A 21,532-nucleotide genomic window follows, 5' to 3' on the forward strand; every position below is an offset into this window, starting at 1 on the left:
AAAATTTAGGACCAGTCTGCCATGAAAATAGTTGCCCTTTAGTTTAATGAGGGCAACGTGTTATTAGGAAAGCATAGAATTTCTTGAAAGATCATAACATCCACATGAAGCTATCCTAGCTAGTTAATCTTGAATTTTAACTTTCCTCATACATAATTCTGTTTTGAGAAACAATAAGATGATGCTTGAAAAGTAGTTTGTGGAGTGGGAATGCCTTTAAAATTTTAGCACTTTTATCTTCATGGAAAAAGGGGAAAAGTCAGGTGGAATGCTGCTGGAACTAGAAGGTCTCCAATCTGTATAATGCAAACTCTTTGTGTTTCATTTTGTTTTGTAAAACAAGAGTTTAGAAGTTGTTAGCAAGGGGCCAACAGATGGTGTAATGGTTATGTCGACACGTAGTTGACCATGGTTCAAGTGTCAGACCCAGCAGCTTACAACTCACTCTAGGCGCATGTGCATGCATGCCCAAAATCCCAAGAGGAGAATGGAGAAGAGAATGTGAGTGATCACCCATCCCTCCCCTGGGGGTGATATCTCTCTTTCTGTCTCTCTGATGAATGCATGTGCCCTATATAAAATCTCCCCCCTCCAAAATAAAAATTCTTAGATATGTGGAAAACTCTCTCATTGATGATAAATATATTTATAGTGTTCAAAAAAACCTATAAGTGAGTTGGTCCCTATATAGTGCAATGTAAAACAAAATCTATACAGAAAGCAGAATATCATAAGGATTGCAGGCAAAAATAACATTTTGTTCTTTAAGATATACCTGCAGGTACATTTAGGTTGTAAGCCAGAAGATATTGATTACTTTATAAGATACAGTATATGATCAAGAACTCAATTAGGGAAACTACTAATAGTTGGTTGAAGAATATGAGTCGTACTTTTACATGGTTTCCCTTAAATATCCATTATAATCATCTATCTCAAAAGTGCTTCTTGGGTCAACAGCATCAGAAATACCTGAGATGATTGCTTTTAACACAGATTCCATGAATAATCTGAATTTTGGATATGGAGCCTGATCTGCATTTTTGTTTGTTTGTTTTTGCTATAGTGCATGGGCATTCATCAGAGAGAGAGAGACAAAGAGGAGGGGAAAGTGAGAAATCACCCACCCTGGGGGATAGCCACAATACAATCCCTCCACCATTCTCTCAGTAAGAGGAGGTACACACACACACACACACACACACACACATGCACCGAACATGATTTTCAAACTGCAGGGTCCAGGACTTAAACTGCATAGTTGACCATATAGGATCTAGTATCTTAAGGTTCACACCACTGGCTGGCCCCTGATTGGCATTTTTATAACATCTCCAAGTAATTCCTAGAGATTCGAAATTTTAAAGTACTGCACAATACTTTTTATTGGGTTGTCAAGAAAGTCATGACATATTTTTGCATAGGAAAATGTAAAAAAAAAAAAAAAAAAAACACGTCAAGACTTTTCTGGCAACCTAATACAATAACCTAATATAATGAGAGCGATTGAATGGCAAAGCCAAAGGCAGATGTGAGGCCACATGGAACATATTTCTCTCCCTAAAATTATACTTAAAAGTTAAAGTCCTTACTTTAGATATAGGATATATTTGGCTGTAATATTTTCCTATAGGATAACAGAACTTGTTTCAAATTTTCTTGAAAAAGTTTTGATAATTAAATAGCAAAACAGACTAATGCTTATATAGCCAGCATAAATTTACTTGAAAAAAATCATCTTAATCAGTGTAACACTGCTCTGGGGCGGGGGGAAGGTTTATTTTTCATTGCCTTGCAAACTTATTCAAACATATTTCATTCAAGTTTGCATTAAAATTCATTGATGACAACTTGTATAAATATCTTCAAGGCAAATTAGACAAAGACATCTATCCTTGAAGAACAAAACTCTCTCTTGGGTAAGTGGAGATTATAATAATCAATTGTACAAAACTGATGCAACACACACAAAAATTAAAATGTTATGGTTAAGAAAAACAAATAGTTATTAGTCTTCTCCTTTCCCCATTTCTCTGTATTTCTGTCACAATTTCTGACACAAGAAGGAAGCATAGCAAGGATTTCATTTCAATCTTAAAGACAAAATCATTTGAATTGTAAGGAACAAGTCAACAGCTTTGCTCAAAATTAAGCCATATTAATATGTGAAAAGCTTATCATATCCTAGTAAAAGTCATTCTTGCACATATTGTTCAATCAGCTTATCATAAATCATGATCAGAAGAATGGCTGTGACTTTAAAAGATAATGAATCCAGCATATGATGGTAATTTGACCTTTAGGTTCTTTTTTTATAATTTTTGAATGATTATCTGTATCTCCACATATTTCATCTCTCTCAATGAAATGAGGGTGGAGATTCACCAATGCAACGATTGAAATTGTTCCTTTCATCATTTCATGAATTCATAGGACCAAAATACTCTGGCAACCATGATCATAAAAAGAGATGTACATTTTCAATGCAGTGGCAGCAATTCATAAATTATATTCAAAATAAGTCTTCTTTCAGATCTATTCTCTTTTTCACAAAGTCAACGGTCTAAGGATTGTCAGCTCTGAATGTGTTACAAGATCAGTTTACCCCTATTTTAAAGAAGTGCATTAAAACATATTCTTATACAATTGTGGAAGATCAATCTCTGCAAGAAGTTACTGGCTGCCAACTTGATTCTCCCAGCTGTCACATCCCTTCTCGTTGGAAATCAGACAAATGGCCACACCAGTGGTGTGGTGGCTGAGGAAACGGGATCTCACTTGCCCACCACACAATTCAAGTTCCAGACCCAACATTTGAAAAACACACCAAGTAAATGTGTGTCTGTGCCCATAATCCTGAAAAGAGAGATGGAGAAGGGATTGCAGCATGACCATCCCCTACGAAGGTGCTTTCTCACTTTTTCTCTCTTACTCTCTCTCTGTCTCTGTCCAGCTAGTTTACATGGCCTCAAGCAAACAAAAATAAAATACAAAATCAGATTTATTTACCACTGATTGGTCACCTGTGTTTAGTAATAAATTAAAAGACTTGAAGTCTTTTTCTAGTTTACTCAAGAACAGAAGCATTAATCTCATCTATAGGTAAACATACTCTTACATTAAAAATTAAATTATCTTTGGCAGCCAATGCGGCACATTAATAATGCAACACTCTGTGATGCTAAAGTCATATGGGATGTCTTCGGTTTGCATCTCAAGGTTTCCTGGTATATGTCTGGGCCATGTGCTCATTCTCATGATCCTCTCTGGCTGGAGCTGATGTTGGATTGTGTTATGAAGACCCTGTTAGGTGTATCTGTCCCTCTCCCTCTCACACTTTCTCTTTGTATCTCTCACTCATGAAAGAAAATCAATGAAAAAATTTAAAAATTAGATTTTCCTTAAACTCAGATGGTTAATTAAGTTGTCAAAGATACTTAGGTGCGGGACCAGCAGTTAGCATAATGGCTATGTCGCTGGACTCCCATGTAGTTGACTACGGTTCGAGTCCCGGACCCAGTGGCTTAAAGTCATGCCAGGCACGTGTGCATGCATGCCCAAGTTCCTGAGAGGAGAATGGAGGAGAAGGGATTGCAGCATGCCCATCCCTCCTGGGGTGTGATTTCTCGCTTTTTATCTCTCTGTCTCTCTCTGTCTGGTGAGCGCACATGCCCTATAGCAAAAACCTCTCAAAAAAAAAAAAAGATGCTTAGGTGGGCCTATATTTAGTTATGATGAACTTGACATTCACAAAATTTTATTCCACTAATTTTGTTCAATTAGATGCTCATAACTGGCAACTAAAATCCATGATTACCCATAAAAGATCCAAGATATTCAGAAAAATTAAGTTTAGAGTCCTTATTTCCAATGGAGACTATAAAGCCAATGAGCAGCAAGAAAATCAAGATAATATGAGACTGCTTCACCAGAAGTTTCCACCTAAAGAGCTCATTGTAATACATTTTAAGTTTAGAACACTTACAGACCCAATGCAGTGCTTTATTAAGTCTTCCTTTTTTGCATTTCAGTTACTTTCTAACTAAACAAGAAGCAAACTTGCCTCCCCTTTGAGATGAGATTTAGAATATCGGTCTGTATATTTAGTTACTGGTTTGCCATTTGGATTAGTACTACTTTCTGCTTGTGAAGAATAAAGACAAAGCTGGTTTCTCTTCTAAAGTTGTCTTTCAGTTTTCCAGTTACACAAAACTTAAAAATACACAAAGTACACATTAAAAATAAGAAAGCGATCTGCTTCTCCTACACAAACATCAAATATGTCACTAGTTAATATTTTATACATGGACCACCATAAAATACTACTTTACTAAGATAACATATAGTTGAATGAGTTCTCATTCTCAAGCTGAACAAATCAATAGCCTGATTGGTTGAAAGCGATGTGGTGATATAGCAATATTATTTCACTCTTGAATGCTTACCAGATATCTCTTCTCATCATCTCCTCTTAAAAGCTGAACCTAAAAAGCAAAATTCTCCTCCTCCCTCTCAAAATTACATTCAGTGATATTTTGTCTTCTCATTTAAATCAATTGGTAAATACAATCCTTCTCCCGCCCTGGGAAATGTCTGTCGACTTAAAAGTCGCTGTTTGTATTTAACAAGAATTTTGACCTTTCTAACAACAAGGTTTCCATAAGGACAATTCAAGCAGACACTGAGACATTTCCAGGAATGTTTTAATTGAATCAGAACTGATAAGGATTAATTAGCTACATCTGTCCTCATGACAGTCCTGATGTGGAAACAACAATGGAACGAAAGCTCTGTCAACAGAAATTGGCAGTGATAAAGACTTACTGCCTCTCTCTCTCTCTAATCCAAATTCCCACTGTGAAGACATTACAGAAAATGATGTGGCAATGAGATAGAAGATACATAACCCACTGCTTGGAAATATACTAGAGAAATCTAGGAATATCTCCATCTTAAAAAGAGTAACAAAGTCCAGCTTTATTGGACTTTTAACGTATGTCCCACCATGTTGACTGCAATAGGGGTACTGCTGTGCAATGCTAGAGACCATTTGGGAAGTCTCCATGCTTACATCCTGGGTGTGGCTGCAGAGCTGGGGAGGATTATGGCATAAAGACCTTAACAAGAGTTTCTCTCTCTTATTTCTCTCTTTGTTCCTCTCTGTTTCATGAAGGAAATAAATTAACTTTTAAAAAATAAAAATCTAAAAAAGACAAATATAAATTAACAAAATCTATTGTCTCAGTGATAGTTTAAAAGGCTTGGGGCTGATGGTTAAGGGCGCTGGACTCCCACATGGCCTACCATCGTTCGAGTCACAGACCTCACAGCTTGCTTTCATTCTTTCTCCTCCTCTCTCTCTTTCCCCCTCTCTGGTCAAATTAAAATAAATGAATAAATAAATTCAAACAAGAGAATTCTTTTTAAAAATAAAGAAATAAAACAGCTGAGCATGAATATAGAGATTTACCACAATCATATTGACTGCTCTCATTTGTGATTTAGGACCCTCATCCTCAAGTGGTCCATCAATCCTGGCAAGCTTTTCTATTACGTCAGGTCAAGATTCATGGGTTTTGTTGAATGGGACCCTTGTTTACTAGGACCCATGTTTAGTTTAATGCTCCACTGTCACTCTCTTGATGCTTTTACCAATTTTTAACAAGAGTACACCATTTGATATTTTTCTCTGGGCCCTGCAAATTATGTTACCTGCGTTGTTCCAAGTTAAGTCATTCATATCCTCCACTCACCCAGGAGCTATTCTACATCTTATTCTTTTTCATTGCTCCAGCATCTTCTCCCTCCTTCTTGTTGGGTATATTATTTTACTACAGAGAAAATAAAAATAATCTAAAGAAAATTTCCACTTTCCCTTACAATTATATACAACTTACCTACAACCATACCTATATAAATTCTGGTCTCTTCCTAATAAAATGAAGCGTTCTTCCTTTTTATCTAAATCTATGTAATTCCCCCCCAGAAAAAAAAAATAAAAATAAGAAGAGTTTTCTCAATCCCATGACAGGACAGTAACTCTGCCTAATTCTGGAATATGTATTAGGAAACCCATTTTATTCTCAAATCCAAATCCATTTTCACCTTTATCAGTTCTACAGGTAATCGTTTTGGATCTCCATCTACCAATTCGTTTTATTTGTTTTCCTGAAAACAATGGTTTTTGTAAGTGTTCATTAAAGGTCTCAACTCACTCAACTAATAAATAATTGTCAAGTGAATAAACCTATGAGAAGAGCAGTTCAATCTCTCCATGCCTAGGGGAAATTCCTTTTGTACCTAAAAATTAAGGAGGATGAACCAGATGAATGATTTTCAGATGTGATCCAGCATCCCTTAGGAGGATTTTGAAAGAACAGTAGATGGCAGGATGGTAACATTGCTGGACTCCCAGATAGTCTACCATGGTTCAAGTCCCAGACCTGGCAGCTTGAAAATCTTGCAATGCGTGTGTGCATGTGTGCCCAAAATCCTGAGAAGAGAATGAGGAGAAGGGATTGCAGCAAAGTCATTCTCTCTAGGGTCGATGATTTCTTGCTTTTTGTCTCTCTGTCTTTCTCTGTCTCTCTGGCAAGTGCAAGTATACACACTCTGTAGCAAAAGTCTCTCTCTAAAAAAAAAAAAAAAGAGAGAGAGAGAGAAAGAGGATTTTGAAAATATTTTGGAACAGTTGAGAGAAGTGGGAAAAGTAGAATGGAATCTCACTGGATTCACTCTTTCTTCCGGAATAAATTGCCATTAATCTTTCTTAGTAATTGGGCTTTCACATAACATTTTCTTTAATTTATCCTCCTGCTAAAATAGTCTCTCTTCTAGTTCCAAATGTCTAAAAATAATTTTGTTGAGTATAAGAAAAAATTATATGGTTGATTTCATATTCAAAGGATCTATATCAAAGGGAAACAGTATATTGCTTTGGAAGAAAGACTGAGAAACAGTAAAAGGTAAATAATTAGGCAATTACAGGAGAAAGGAGATAGGTAACAAACAACAGAAAAATGAGAAAAATATTGCAAAACCACATGTTTTTTTACCCTCAAGGACTTGGAAATGAGCTTGCTCAGACTTAGTAAGTTAAAAAAAAAAAAAAAAATGGGGCCCACAGGTGGCGTGGTGGTTGGGACACAGAACTCCCAAATAGCTAACCACAGTTTGAGTCCTGGTGGCTTGCTTTCTCACTTTCTCTTTCTCTCTCTACTAAAGTAATTTAAATAAAAATAATAATAATAAATAAAAATAAATATTTTTTAAAAGCCTGTTAATTTTGGATTACAATAAAAAGCTTTTAGTTAGTAGAAATCATAAAGTTTAGTTACATAATGTGGGACCAGCAGTTGGTGTAATGGCTATGTCACTAGACTCCCATGTAGTCGACCACGGTTCAAGTCCCAGACCTAGTGGCATAAACTCACGCTGGTGCGTGTGCATGCGTGCCCAAGATCCTGAGAGGAGAATGGAAGAAAAGGGATTGAGACATGGCCATACCCCCTCGGAGGTGATTTCTCCCTTTCTGTTTCTGTCTTTCTGGTGAGCACACGTGCCTTATAGCAAAAGCCTCTCCAAAAAAAAAAAAATATATATATATATATCTCCTCATTTCTTTTAGGCCCCTAAGAAATGTCTATTTTAAAATTATGAGAAATGTAGAAATGTAATTTTTAAAAAGGTTTAAGATGTGTCTATGTAAACCTTCACATGAGTGTTTATAACTGCTTTTTTTATATTTGCCAAAACTTGGAAGCAACCAAGATGCCTTTTTTTTTTTTTTTTTTTTGGAGAGGGTTTTGCTATAGGACTCATGTGCTCGTCAGGAAGACAGAGACAGACAGAGAGATAGAAAGTGAGAAATCACCCCCCAGGGGGGATGGCCACACCGCAATCCCTTCTCCTCCATTCTTTTCTCAGGATCTTGGGCACGCACACACACACACGCCTGGCATGAGTTTAAGCCACTGGGTCTGGGACTCAAATTGCGGTCAACTACATCAAAGTCCAGCAACATAGCCATTACACTAACTGCTGGTCCCCCAAAATGCCTTTTAATACATAAAAATAAACTGTCGTGGGGTTGGTAGGGGGCATAGAAGTTAAGGTGCTGGGTCCCACATTGCCAACTGTGTGCTTCAAGTCCTGGACCCAGCAGCTTGACAATCATACTAGACACATGTGCGTGCATACCCCAAATCCTGAGACACCTGAAGGTGAAGCAACTGTGGCATGGCTATGCTCCATGGAGGGTGATTTCTCTCCCCACTCCATGTCTCTTTTTAGTGAGTACACATGCCCTATGGCAAAACTACAAATAAGTAAACTCTTGTGCACCCTTACAATAAATGTTATACAGCGACAAAAGAAATGAGCTACAAGTAACAAAAAAGACATGAAAAACCTTACATACATATTGCTAAGTAAAATAAGCCAACCCCAAAAGGCTTTGTATTATATAAATCCAAATATATGGCATCATTTAAAAGGAAAAATTATGGAGACAGCTAAAAGAGCAGTGGTTGCCAGCAGTTTGAAGGAAGGAGGAATAGATAAGAGTCCAGGGGATTTTTAGGGTGGTCAAATCATTGTCAGGATGCCGTAATGGTGAACAATTGCCACAATTCTTTGTGAAAACCCATAAGATGTACAACACCGGAAATAAATCTCAAAGTAAACTATGGACTTTAGTTAATAATAATGTATCAAATTGGTCCATCAATTAGCGCAAACATATCACACTAATTCAAGATGTTAAAGACAGAGGAACATGGGAGAGGAATGAAGGCATATATGAGAACTCTGTACTTTAATCTCAATTTTTCTATAAATCTAAACTGCTCAAATAAATAAAAAAGTAAATACATAAATAAGTCTACTTATTAAAGGGACATTAAAAAGAATGAAAAAAGAAAACAAAATATAGTATTAAAGCAACCTTACCTTACAAAAAATATCAAAACCATCAAGTATAATTTTTAACACAAAGGGCCTTAAAGACAAGGAAGACAGCATTTTGATGTAAGTTTTGCTATCCGCCAGCTTGTTGACCTTGAGGAAATTTTTTCAAACTCTCAAAAACTAAGTTTCATCATTACCAAATAGAGATACATTTGTACATATGCACCCATGTTTGCTTTTCTCGATATAAAATATTTTAAATTCTAAGGCCTTTTTATGCATTCTTATGGAAATAAGAACTTTACCAGGGTATGAGATGCTTCAGCTTGAGCCATTGGTATAAATTTACTGTCTTCTAGCTATGAAAATTCTGTAATAAGAAAGCTTATTATTTACATTATTATGAATATGTATAATTAAGAAGTCTTACTCATTTTCAAGCGTCAAAGTGATAGTAAATTCATACTAATAAGTCTCCAATCCGAACTTATTTTTATATGTAGTTGCTGTTCTCATCTAGATAAGGGTAACTTAAGGACATGACTATCTTGTAGAGTATTTTATGTTAAAACACATTAGCAACACTTAATAGAAGTTTGCTTCTGTTTGTCCCAATAGGAGGGATGAGCAACGCTTTAAGTACTCATGTGTCTTAGTGGGCACTTACATTACTGTGCAATCTGTTGCTGTTCATAAAATATTTATTTCACATTGCTTTCGTCAGTTGAGTCAGGCTTTATATCCACAAAGAACTGTGGAGAAGCTTTTCAAACATTTTAAACCTACCTTAAATCCCTTTTCTCTGTGGAATTCTTAAATTGTATTGGTCTAGTAATAGGAATTATTTCTCAGCAATCACACTGAAGAATTCTGAAACATCACAAGCAAAGTGTGGTCCCAGAAAGGCTCCAAAACATCCCATCCCCGCCACAGGAGACCTGCTGATACACAGGGCTGGGATTCGCCCTCAGAGATCTTGGAAAGGTTTTGTTCTCTGTGTCCTGCTGATTCATCGTTTGACCTTGCTCAAGGACTCTTTTTCACTGCATATGGCATATGAGCAAAAAGTCTCAATATCTTCTATAGTCTTTTATGAAAGCTTATGAATTACTAACATTATCTCAGGACAGAAACTTTAAAAAAAATACTGCTACAAAATACAAAGCTTCACTATTATTTATGTAATATGTGAGTGGAAAACTGGAATATATTAATTGAAAAAATTATGAGTACGATTTAGAAGGCTGGCATAAATACAAGGTGCCATTTGTTCGAGGATGAATTTATTTTCTATGGCTAAGTTTCCAGTGAGAGAAAGAAATTTGAATATTGCACACACAAATCTTCAACTTTACAATGCATTCAGGTGTTTTTGAGTTGGATTTAGTTCACATTCAAATAAGTTCAGATTTCACACACTTTTGTTCTGTCTATAAAAGGCCCAGCTGCTTGCCCAGCTGTCTGTCATTCATTCTTGACCACAGCTTTGTTAGCAGGTCTGTACTCCAGCTATTTCCTTTGGAGCCAAAAATGGTAGATAGATTTCCTTCACTCGAAGGTCATACAGAAAATCTTCTGACTCTATGAACATAAAGATTACAAAGGAGACATTATGTAGAGATCCTTATAGAACCATATGGTGTTTATAAGAACTCGGTCCGGATTCAGTTCTCATGGCTTCATTCCATAGCTGTTGAATGATCAATCATCTCAAGATAAAGAACTCAGCTTTTGCTCAAATACAAGATTTCTTTTATTCCCATTTCATTCTCAAGTTTCTACTGAATAACTGCAAATTAAAAAGCAAACAAAATAGATCACAAAAAAGAATTTCACGTTTCTGTAGCTTACAACACTTGTCAGAATGAACAGAACTGTGAGCTCTGGGTTAGTGGAGCAATAGACCAGGGTCAGGAGAGCGTTCTCTGACACAGTGATGTCACCTTAGGAAAATATATCAACCTTGGTTTACATATGAAAGTTGAGGGAAATCAATGTTAGCAAAGATCTTTTAAGTAAATTTCAGAACTTCTGGGTTCTATGAAGTTATTTTAGGGAACATTGAAGAGGAAGAAAAGAGAAAGAGAAGTTTCAGTGGGTAAGATTTATTTCTCTTTCTGCTAGAACAACTCTGCCTGTATCTTTCTCATTCACTGGATTCATCATAACATTTGGCTTAATAAAAATGTTAAAATATCTTCTTAAAATACTTTAAATAATTAGATTACTTCTATAGTTCTTTACACATCTAAGAGCCAGAACAAAAGAAAAAAAAAAAAAGAAAAGATGATTTAAAATAAACTATATTCCTAAATTTGTTCTATATCAGAGGTTTGTTCTTACTTTGGTTTATCTCTTGTTATTATGGTATTACATACTCACTATGCAAATTTCAGCAAGGCTATATAGACTAAAACATACTCTGACAATTTACACAAATCAACAAAGGTATTAAGAGAAGGTGCAAATATTCTCAACGGAACTGGTGAGAAATAAATACATGTTGGAATAATCACTTTGCAAGCTAAGTGACATATGTGATTGAATATATAAAAGAAAATGAAATTTAAAAATATTTTTAAAAAGAAAGTACAAATAAATAAATTTTATTTATGTAATAAGTACAGATTTAGCTCCCTAAAGCTATTACAAATTGGATGTATAATTTTTCATACTGAGTAAAAGAAACAGAATTTTGTGTATTGGGTCATTAGGAAAGTCATGGTACATTTTTGCATAGAAAAATATGTTCTGACTTTCCCAGTGACCTCATAGATATAATATTTATAAAAATAATACAAATACATGTTTATGGATATTAAACACTCTATTACTCTGTTTTACTTTTTTTGTTTTTAGTGAATTATATTGGTACTACTATTTCTCCCTTCTTGACTGAATATTGAGCCATACTTTAGAAAGTCTTACTGTAGTACATTGATAATGATTTTAACATATGCAGAATTATAGCACAAAATCTTGCCTGTACATTTTTTTCAACATATTTTTGTCTTAATACCAAACCTGACACTTAGATCATCTATTACAAGCTCTGTGCTTAGTTACTAACAAAGGTGAAATCTGAAGTTTAAGTAAATAGATATCAAGAGACATAGAACATACACACACAAAAAGTAAGAATTAAGTTGTAAGGGTTTTATTTTGTTTTGTTTTTCCCAAAAGTACATGTGCTTGCCAGAGAGAGACAGAGAGAAAGAGAGAAAGAAAAAGTGAAAAATCACCTCCCAGGGGGCACACTTGCACATGAGCTCAGCATGACTTTCAAACTGCTGGGTCTGGGACTCTAACCACAGTTAATCATGTGAAAATCCAATGACTTAACCAATATGCCACCTGGTAGCCCTATGGCAAAGATATTTAAATAAAGAAAACTCCCAAAGCATCCTAAACAAACATCAACTCAGCTTGCACAATGTACCTAAATATAAAAGAAAAAAGTATATAACTTTTAGTAATAAATACAGGAAAAACAAATAACCTTTATGAAATGGATTAGGTAGCTCTTTCTTAGATAGGACACAAAACTCCATAGGCATAAAAGCAAAACTTTGATAAGTCAAATATTATTAAAACAAGATTACAAAATCTTGTTTTCTGTATTTACGTTAACAACATGGCAAGATAAGAAGCAAACTGTAAGGTAATATTTGTAAAATGTATACCTAATGAAGGATCTGTATCCACTATATGTAAAGAAGACTCATAAATCAATAATAACAAAATCAACAAAATGGTTATAAATACTGGATACAAGGTGAGAAGAGGGCGGGAGAATGAGCAGAGTCTGAGGAAAGACATTAAGGAGAAAAAGAGAGAGGCAAGACATTTATAGGACACAGAAATGGGTTATTATCTGTTGATGATAATGTGTATAGTATCCCCGACTGAACTGGTGAGAAATGTATTCATGTTGGAACATTCACCTTACAAGCTAAGTGATGTATATGATTGAATGCATAAAATAATTTTTTTTAAAAAGTCAGTAATGTTTCACTCAAAAGTCATAAAATTCTATTTTGCCAGTTCAGTCTTACGTTCAAACTCTCTTCTGTTGAATACGCAGTGTTACTATGGTCCAATCTTTCCATTTAAATCCTGGAAGTTAACATTCAACATTATTATTGATATTTCTTGTCCACAGCATTAAATTGGGCATTAAACATTACTGATTATTTTTACTATGCTTTGTTTTCCCAATTTAAGCAATTTACTTTCTTTTGAGTTGGTATAGGTTCAGGAATTTGTAAAAATATTTATCTTGTTTGTTTCTTTAAATGTAAACATAAATTTTTCTTCCTTCCTAACTCCTCTGGAAATGGAAAATATTTGGGAGTATTCTCATTTTATGGCACAAGGGTTATTTGCATAAGTTCAATAATGCTTGTTGCATTGAATCAGAAATTAGAAATACTCATTATGGGACAGGGCTTTGACTGGAATGTCATATCTGAAGATTAATCAGAAAACTATGGAACTAAGGTGGATCTCAAGTAAGCCAACAGAATCTCTTAGAAAGATGGCCGGGCACCACAGATAGTTCTGCCTGGCAGAGAGGATTAGAGAAGATATATGAAAGAATTTATAACATAAAATAACCTGGACTTTTCCAGCCCAGCATTGTAATCAGTAGAGATTGCAAAAGAGCAACCACACCAGAGCATTATCTTGAGAAAGACTAAAGGAAGAAAAAGAGGCTGATCTTTGCTAGCAGATGGTATATCACAGAATACTTGGTAGGCAGGGCTAAATCGAGAAAGTTTGTGTGTGACTTGTGTGGTGGGCATTTGCTTTTCAACAATTTGAGTAGCTGACATATAAATGTTTTCTCAAAAATATTTAAAACCATACTGTCTCTGTTGTTATAGAGTCACAAACAAAATTATAAGAAATATTTTGAACATTATCTTTAAAATTTATTATTTTGAAATTTTGAAACTTATTAGCTGTCAAGAACTATGAAGTACGAGCTAAAATGTTTTGATATGTAAAGTAAATGTTTTAGAAAAAATGTAAAAAGAAATTAATTAATGGAAAAATCTCTCGAAAAAATTATGATTTTAGGAAAAACATTTAATGGACACAAGAATGTAAAGTTCTGTTCAAAATAATTTAATGGTATTGTCTTTGACTTGATTGACATGCACTACATGCCTGCTTTGAAAAACTATTGCATGCTATAAGATGAACAATGATTAAATGTAAATAAATCATAAAACAAAATAAAGAAAGAAATTAAAATTACATATATGTGTATATATACATACATATATATATATGAAACCAACAGGGACAGGGAGATACAAAAATATTCAATATCCTTAGTTATTAGGGAAATGCAAACTAAACCACAAAAAGATGCTATGAAGCTTCTAGAATGACTGAAAAATAGCAGAAGGTCTAAAATGACTACATAGATACCTACATTAAAAAATACAAGAGAAGGGGCCAGCAGGTGGAGAAGAGGGGTTATATCACTGGACTCTCCTATGGTCGACCACAGTTTGAGTCCTGGACCGGAGGGCATAAAAATCAAGCCAGGCATGTGTGTGAGCATGCCTAAGATCTTGGGAGGAGAAAGGAAGAGAAGGGATTGTGGTGTGGCGATCCCCCATGGGGGATGAATTCTCATTTTCCTTCTCACTGTCTCTGTCTCTTTCTCCATTGAGCACACTGTTCTTAATGCAAAAACCTTGAAAACGAAGAAACACACAAGGGAAAATGTACAAGAGAAAAAGGGTGCATAGTTTTTCAGTTTTCCCTTGCATGTACACACATACAATGATACCACAATTTTTGAGGCAGGGTCTTAGGACTACTTAATATTGACTATGAAAACACATTCTTATTAAATTATTTGGACCAGAAGAGAATAGCTTTTTCCAGAAGATAGTAATCAAGATAACTGAAATTTCAGGTTCATCATATCAGTGTGTAACCAAAAAATAAATAAAAATTAAAGAAACCAAAATCAAGGGTAAGGTAGTCATTCTTTTTTAGAGAGAGAGATTTTTGCCATACGGCATATCACCCACCAAAGAGACAAGACAGAGAGACAGAAAGCAAGAAATCACCTCCCAAGGGAAATGGCTACACCACAATCCTTTCTCCATTCTCCTCTCAGGATTTTGGGCACACATGCACACACACTTGGCGTGAATTTTAAGCAGCCAGGCCTGGCACTTGAACTGTGCTCAACTATGTGGGAGTCCAGTGAGGTAACCATTATGCCATCTGCCCGTCTCAAGTAGTTCTTCTTACAGCTTAAATATAATTACATTATGTGTGGTCTACTCATGAAGTAGACCATCTGCACTGTTTTTCTTTTTCTCAGACTTCATATGTCTAGTGTGTTGCAGCCAATTCCTATCTTTCTCTTATTTATGGGTTTCTAACCTTCGGTCTGGACTTAACGTGAGAATTAGATGAAAAGAATTCTAAATGGGGTTCAAGAGACCTATGTCCTTTTCACCTCTACAAGTTTAACCAAATCAATTAACCATAACAGCACTCAATTTCTTTTTTAAGCACTGCTTAAATGTTAAAATACCTCATCTTATTGGATGATAAATGAAAAGGTAGAAAATGTAGTTTTCCAAGACACTTATGCCATGACATTGAAGTTAAATTTTATTAAGAAAATCTTAAAATTTTAAAAACCTTTAACTTTTCAAAATACATACATGATTTAATTGTTACTATAGTTATTATTTTATATATTCTTAAATTGTTTTAATTTCATACATCTATAATTGTAACTTATTAGTATTTGTATGTATGCAAACATATGCATAACTGTGTATATAAATATATATTTATCATGTATTATCAATCTAATTTACTGGTGACAACTTACTAGATTAAGTAAGAGTGAATTTTTCTCCTATGTTGTCAATACAGTGTGATTTATTTCTTAATTTTTCTGGAAACTATAGTTGTATCTCTGCCTTCTGCCTTAGATAAATATTATGTCAGATTCACCTATGTATCTACTCAACAATTTTCTATTATTTGGACAAGGAAATAAGCCTCCAAACTAGAGCTGTTTGACAGGTATCTTCAATCACATTCTGGTATATCAGTGCATTATAACACTGGATTTTGATAATTAATTCATTTTTAAGTAAAGTTACAGTAAAAAGGTGGGATACGTCCTCATATTATGAGTATTGATCATTTCAAATGAGTAAGTTTCAACTGAGACCTTCATTTTGATGACAGGATCACTTGTCATTTCAGATGCAAAACTTTTTCACATTTAGACCACTCATATAAGGAATACAAACCTTATACACATTGTACAAAATTGATAAAAACAAGTTTCCCATTAAAGAGATTTGTAATCCATGCTCCATTTACCTACTCAAAAAAAAAAAAAAAAACACATTCAGCATACCATAGGAAGATAGTTTACTGATAAAAATATGACCATTCAAATACTAAATTTTGGGGACCAGCAGTTGGCTTAATGGCTATGTCACTGGACTCCAATGTAGTCGACCACAGTTCGAGTCCCAGACTCAGTAGATTAAACTAACGCATGTGCATGTGTGCCCAAGATCCCGAGAGGAGAATGGAGGAGAAGGGATTGCAGTGTGACCAACCCTCCCCCAGGGGGGGTGTGTGTGATTTCTTGCTTTCTGTCTCTCTGTCTCTCTCTGTCTTTCTGGCAACCACACATGCCCTATAGCAAAAAACTCTCTAAAAAAAAGAAAAAAACTAAATTGTTTCATATTGATGAAAATGGTTGAATTTTAGGTCATATAGTGTTCAGAGACACACTAATTCATTCCCAGACAATTTTACGGGTTGAAACAAGTCTAGAAATACCTAAAAATGTTTGCATATGACTTATCAGTTTGCATCTTGATTGAGCATTTGCTCTTTGGTCTTTTGCACAGGTTGAGGGTGCCACTCTGAATTTAACATAGCAACAAAAAAATAATTAGTTGACTCAATCTAAGGGCATAAAGAAACCTTGATTTCCATAAAAAGGAAATCTCTAAAACAAAGATTATCTAGTCCTTAAAATTACTTTTTGTTCTTAAGAGCTAACTACTATAAACACACTTCTTCAGTAGGATAGTATAAAGACCAAGCATGAGAGTTCTACATTGCCCTCTTTAATACAGATTTTCTTTTTTTCATTTTAAATTTATTTTACATTTATTCACTGTATATCACTGCAGCAAACAAAATGAGTTTTCATTATTTATTATTTTTTAATTTTAAATTTATTTTACATTCATTTACTATATATCATTGCGGCATACAAAATGAATTTTCTCATCCAGAATACACTGTATATTAACTCAATAAAAGATATTACTATATATGTTATCTTCAACAAATAATTTTCCATTTCTTGTTTCTTATATATTTTGCTTTTATTTTTGGCCCTTTGATTCCCTCCCTGTCATCCTCTGACTTTCTAAAACTTCAAGTATAGTACCAGCTATACTATGGGACTCTCTTTTGTTCTCAGCACAGGGAAAAAGAGTTCAAATGAAAAAGGTAAATGTAATACACACACACACACACACACACACACACACACACACATATTCCTCTGTGGTCAAATTTAACAAGCTTTGAAATTGCTAGAAAATAAGATTGCATTTAAGAGGAAGAGGTGGCATTTAGATCACCAAATCAAGATCAAATTGCTTATCGTAACAATACAAACTGACAGCATATGCACACACATAATCAAAAAGGAAATAATAATAGCATATCTCGATGGGCTGACTCGCACAAAAAATTCAACAGCCCAAGGGATATGTCAAGAATAATTTTTTCACATGCAGGGCTCTCATGCTTTTCTTTGTCACAGGGCAATTTCATCAATGAAGAGTGTATGAAGCTCTTGGGCAACAAAACTAGATCTTTATTTTCAGTCAGCTCCTTCACTAGGAAACACAAAATCAGGTTATCTCCCTGACACAAGCCAGTGAAAGGAGCTTTCTCTAAACAGTCATTCTTTTGTGTGTGCATAGGAATTAAGAGAAAAAGAAAATGAGCCATTTTCAAAAAGTAAAGACAAACAGAGGAAATTATGTAGTGAAGCAAATATGACTGATTTATTTTTTCAAAGGAAAATTCCATTGTTTGGAATCACTTTTTAAATATAAGCATTAGATGCAAATTAGATGACTAAGGTCACATCTGCACTGGTTACATACCTCTTATTTTGGAGAAGCCCAGTAGCACACCCAAGAAGAAAATACCCCAGTGGCCAAATGTCCTTTGATCAAAGCTATAGTAACATAAATGTCGTGTGGGCATTTCTTTCAGGTCTGTATTTTTAAAAGCTCCCTCCATCTGCTCCCACTAGCCAAAAATATGAAAGATTTCTAACTCTGTGTGTGTGTATGTGAATATATATGTATGTGTATGTGTGTATATACATATACTTTTTTAAGACCAAAGAGTTGTACCTTAAACATGTTAGTTATGTGCAGTACAGAAAAATACATTCTCACTAGCATGATGAGTGGTCAGAGGGTTTTAGTATGTCCTATTGCCCATGAAATACATGTTTATTGACAATAGAACTGTTAACAGAGAATGATATCTTTAATTTTATAAGATAATTTGTTTTATAAGGCAATACATGGAAAGGAATGTTAGAATCTTTGGTTTAGACTCTTCATATGTATAAAAAATTGTATATGATGCTTTTCTCAGAGTAGGTCTTCACAGGAAGAGGAAGGACACGAGGTGCTCAAATGGGTATGCCAAAGGATGCTGTGAAGAGACTGAGAATGTTGAAGATATTTCCCAGTTTTCCCTCAGAGGGTGCTGAGTTGCTTACAAAATAATCTCTAAGGACAAAGCGTAGGCTCTCCAAATTAGGATAATTAAGAGTTCAATCTAACTCATATGGAAAACAAACAAGAAAATGAATTTAACTGGAAAGTTTCAACCATAACTCAGACTCCATGTATGTGTTCTAAATATCCACCATTATGGTTCCCAAGTGCATAGGGTCCCCCCTCCCTTTATTTTTGTTTTTTGTTTTTAAGTTATATTTATTTATTTATTTTTCTTTTATTTTTTTATTTCATTTTCTTTTATACTCCCATTTTTGATAAGTAGAATTGCTATGTAGAGCCCATGATGAGCCCTTATCCATTAACCTGAAATTTGAAAAGTAGCCATTCATAACATTCCACTTTACATTAGATATGGAAGCAAGGGAATAGTTATATGCCCTAGGGATTGATTCTTTTTCTTCACCCCTAAAGTTACTGAGCACTAACCAATTTGCTGGATATGCATAAGTGCCATATTTTAAGATAAGGTGAATAAAGTTTACTACTAGTTATTAAAGCAACACAGGAAATAGAACTGGAACCACAGGTCTAACTTCCAAAACCCATGCTCTCTGTATAAGGTGATACTTATTTTTATGGATTAGTATAGTGTGTTCACTCTCAAAACAGTATCTGATTGAAATAATATTAATGATTGAGTATATTCAAAATTTGGTATCCACCAATTTGTTTTACTCCAAAGCATGGTTTTGGCCTATTTGCCTTATTCACATATAAATTTAATAATAAAATTTTCACTAGGATTTATACATGCCAAGTCCTGCTGTAAATACTTTCCAAACATCAATTTATTTACTTCTACATTTTGTACAGTAGATACACATAAGGAAACTGACACCTACAGAAGTGACTTGCCCAACATCACACAGTTAAGTAAATAATAAAGTTAGGTTCAAACCTAGGCAGTGTGGCTCCAGATTCAGGCCTATTATCACTGGGCAGTACTTCACTTTAAGTAGTAAAGGTATGTCCCCAATATTAATGACAATTACAACAGTCCATTTATTTACCAAACATTTTTTTGAGTACCAGCCCTATAGCAGGCACTGATCTAGGTGCTTGAGAAGATGCAACGATCCAAACATCTAAAGACCCCTGCCCACAGGGAGATTGCATTCTAGTGGGAAGTTCGAAATAAAGACATATCAATAAGTAAAATATATGGTATTTCAGTACTTTGGAGAAAAATTAACAAGTGAAATAAGGATGTCTAGGTGCATTGGGAATGCCAAGTTACTGCTTTAAAACTGTTCGCTTCAGAAATGAGATTTAAGAAGAGGAATGAAGGAAGCAAATGTGTACAACATGTAGATATCTAGGAAAAGAGCATTCCAGCAAAGGGAATAGCAAGTACAAAGGTCTTGAGGCCAACAATCCCTTAATATGTATGAGTAGCATCGGGAAAACCAATGTGGTGTGAGCAAAATGAACAAATGGGCATACTTTTTATAAGTGAAGCCTGAGATATACAGGGACCCAGGTCCTGTAGAATAGAACTTTGGCTTTTATTTTGAGAAAAATAAATGGTAAATCATTGTTAGATTTTGAGTTGGAGAGTGTTTTGTTTAAAATGTACTAAGGAAATGAAGGTGAAGGTAGTGAGGCTCATTAGAAGACCTGGTGCCTTCGGGACCAGCAGATGGTATAATGGTTAGTCACTGAAAACCCACATAGTCGACTGCAGTTCGAGTCCTACACCCAGCAACTTAAACTCATACTGGGTGCATGTGTTTGTGTGCACAAAATCCTAATAGGAGAATGGAGAAGAACTTGCAGCAAGGTTATTTCCTCTGAGGGGTGATTTTTCAGTTTCCCTCTCTCTGCCTCTGTTTCTTTCCAGTGAACGCATGTGCCCTATGGCAAAAATCTGAAGAAAAAAAATAAGTCACATTGAAGAATCTTTCCCTCTTACTGTCCCTCTAGGTTGAGCACATGCACCCTGTGGCAAAACCTTAAAAACAAAGCAAAATGAAGGCTATGGCAAAAATATAAGTGAAATGATATTGGCTTGGACTAGGGCAAGAGTGGTAGACAAGAGGGAAGTATCAAATTCTAGGCATGTTTGAAGGCATAGACATATAATTTCCTAAATTATTGGATACAGAGAGTAATAAAAAGAGAAAGATTAAGCTTGACTTTAAAGTTCTGGTTCACACAATCAAAGGATAGAGTTGCCATATCATAAGATGTGGAAAGCTATTGGGGATAACTTGGCTTATAGGTATTAAACTTCATTTGGGGCATGTTCACCCTGCATCGGTGGCTATAAGACAACTAGAAACAGAATCCAATTAAAGTACCTGAAAATAAAAATGTGGAGTCAAGGAAAAGGACTCATGGGCGAAAACAGAGATGAAATTTAAATTTCTTAGACTGAAAGAGATCACCTACTGAATAAAAGAGAAGGATAGAGATGAGTTAGAGGTAGAAATGATAGAAACAGATACATAAAAAGAAAGAATTACAAGTGATGAGTTTCTAGATATTTTACACATGAGAACTTTAATGAAGAAAAAAAAAAAAGCAAGAGACTAAAAAAAAAAAGGGAAACCAGATGATATGGAAAGCAACGATTTCAAGCAAGACAGAATGATCATCTACACCAAATGCTGCTGAAAAATCTCAGTGTTGTCAAGGATCCATGATTTGACCTTAGGTTTGGCAGCACAATGGTCACTAAAGACCTTCTAAAAATTAGTCTCACTGAAATGTGAAGTTAAAAGCATGAGAGCGATATGAAAGAAAGATATTGTATGTATCCACTCAACATA

Source organism: Tupaia chinensis, unplaced genomic scaffold, assembly GCF_000334495.1.
Source record: "Tupaia chinensis unplaced genomic scaffold, TupChi_1.0 Scaffold000085_1, whole genome shotgun sequence".
Classification (NCBI taxonomy): domain Eukaryota; kingdom Metazoa; phylum Chordata; class Mammalia; order Scandentia; family Tupaiidae; genus Tupaia; species Tupaia belangeri.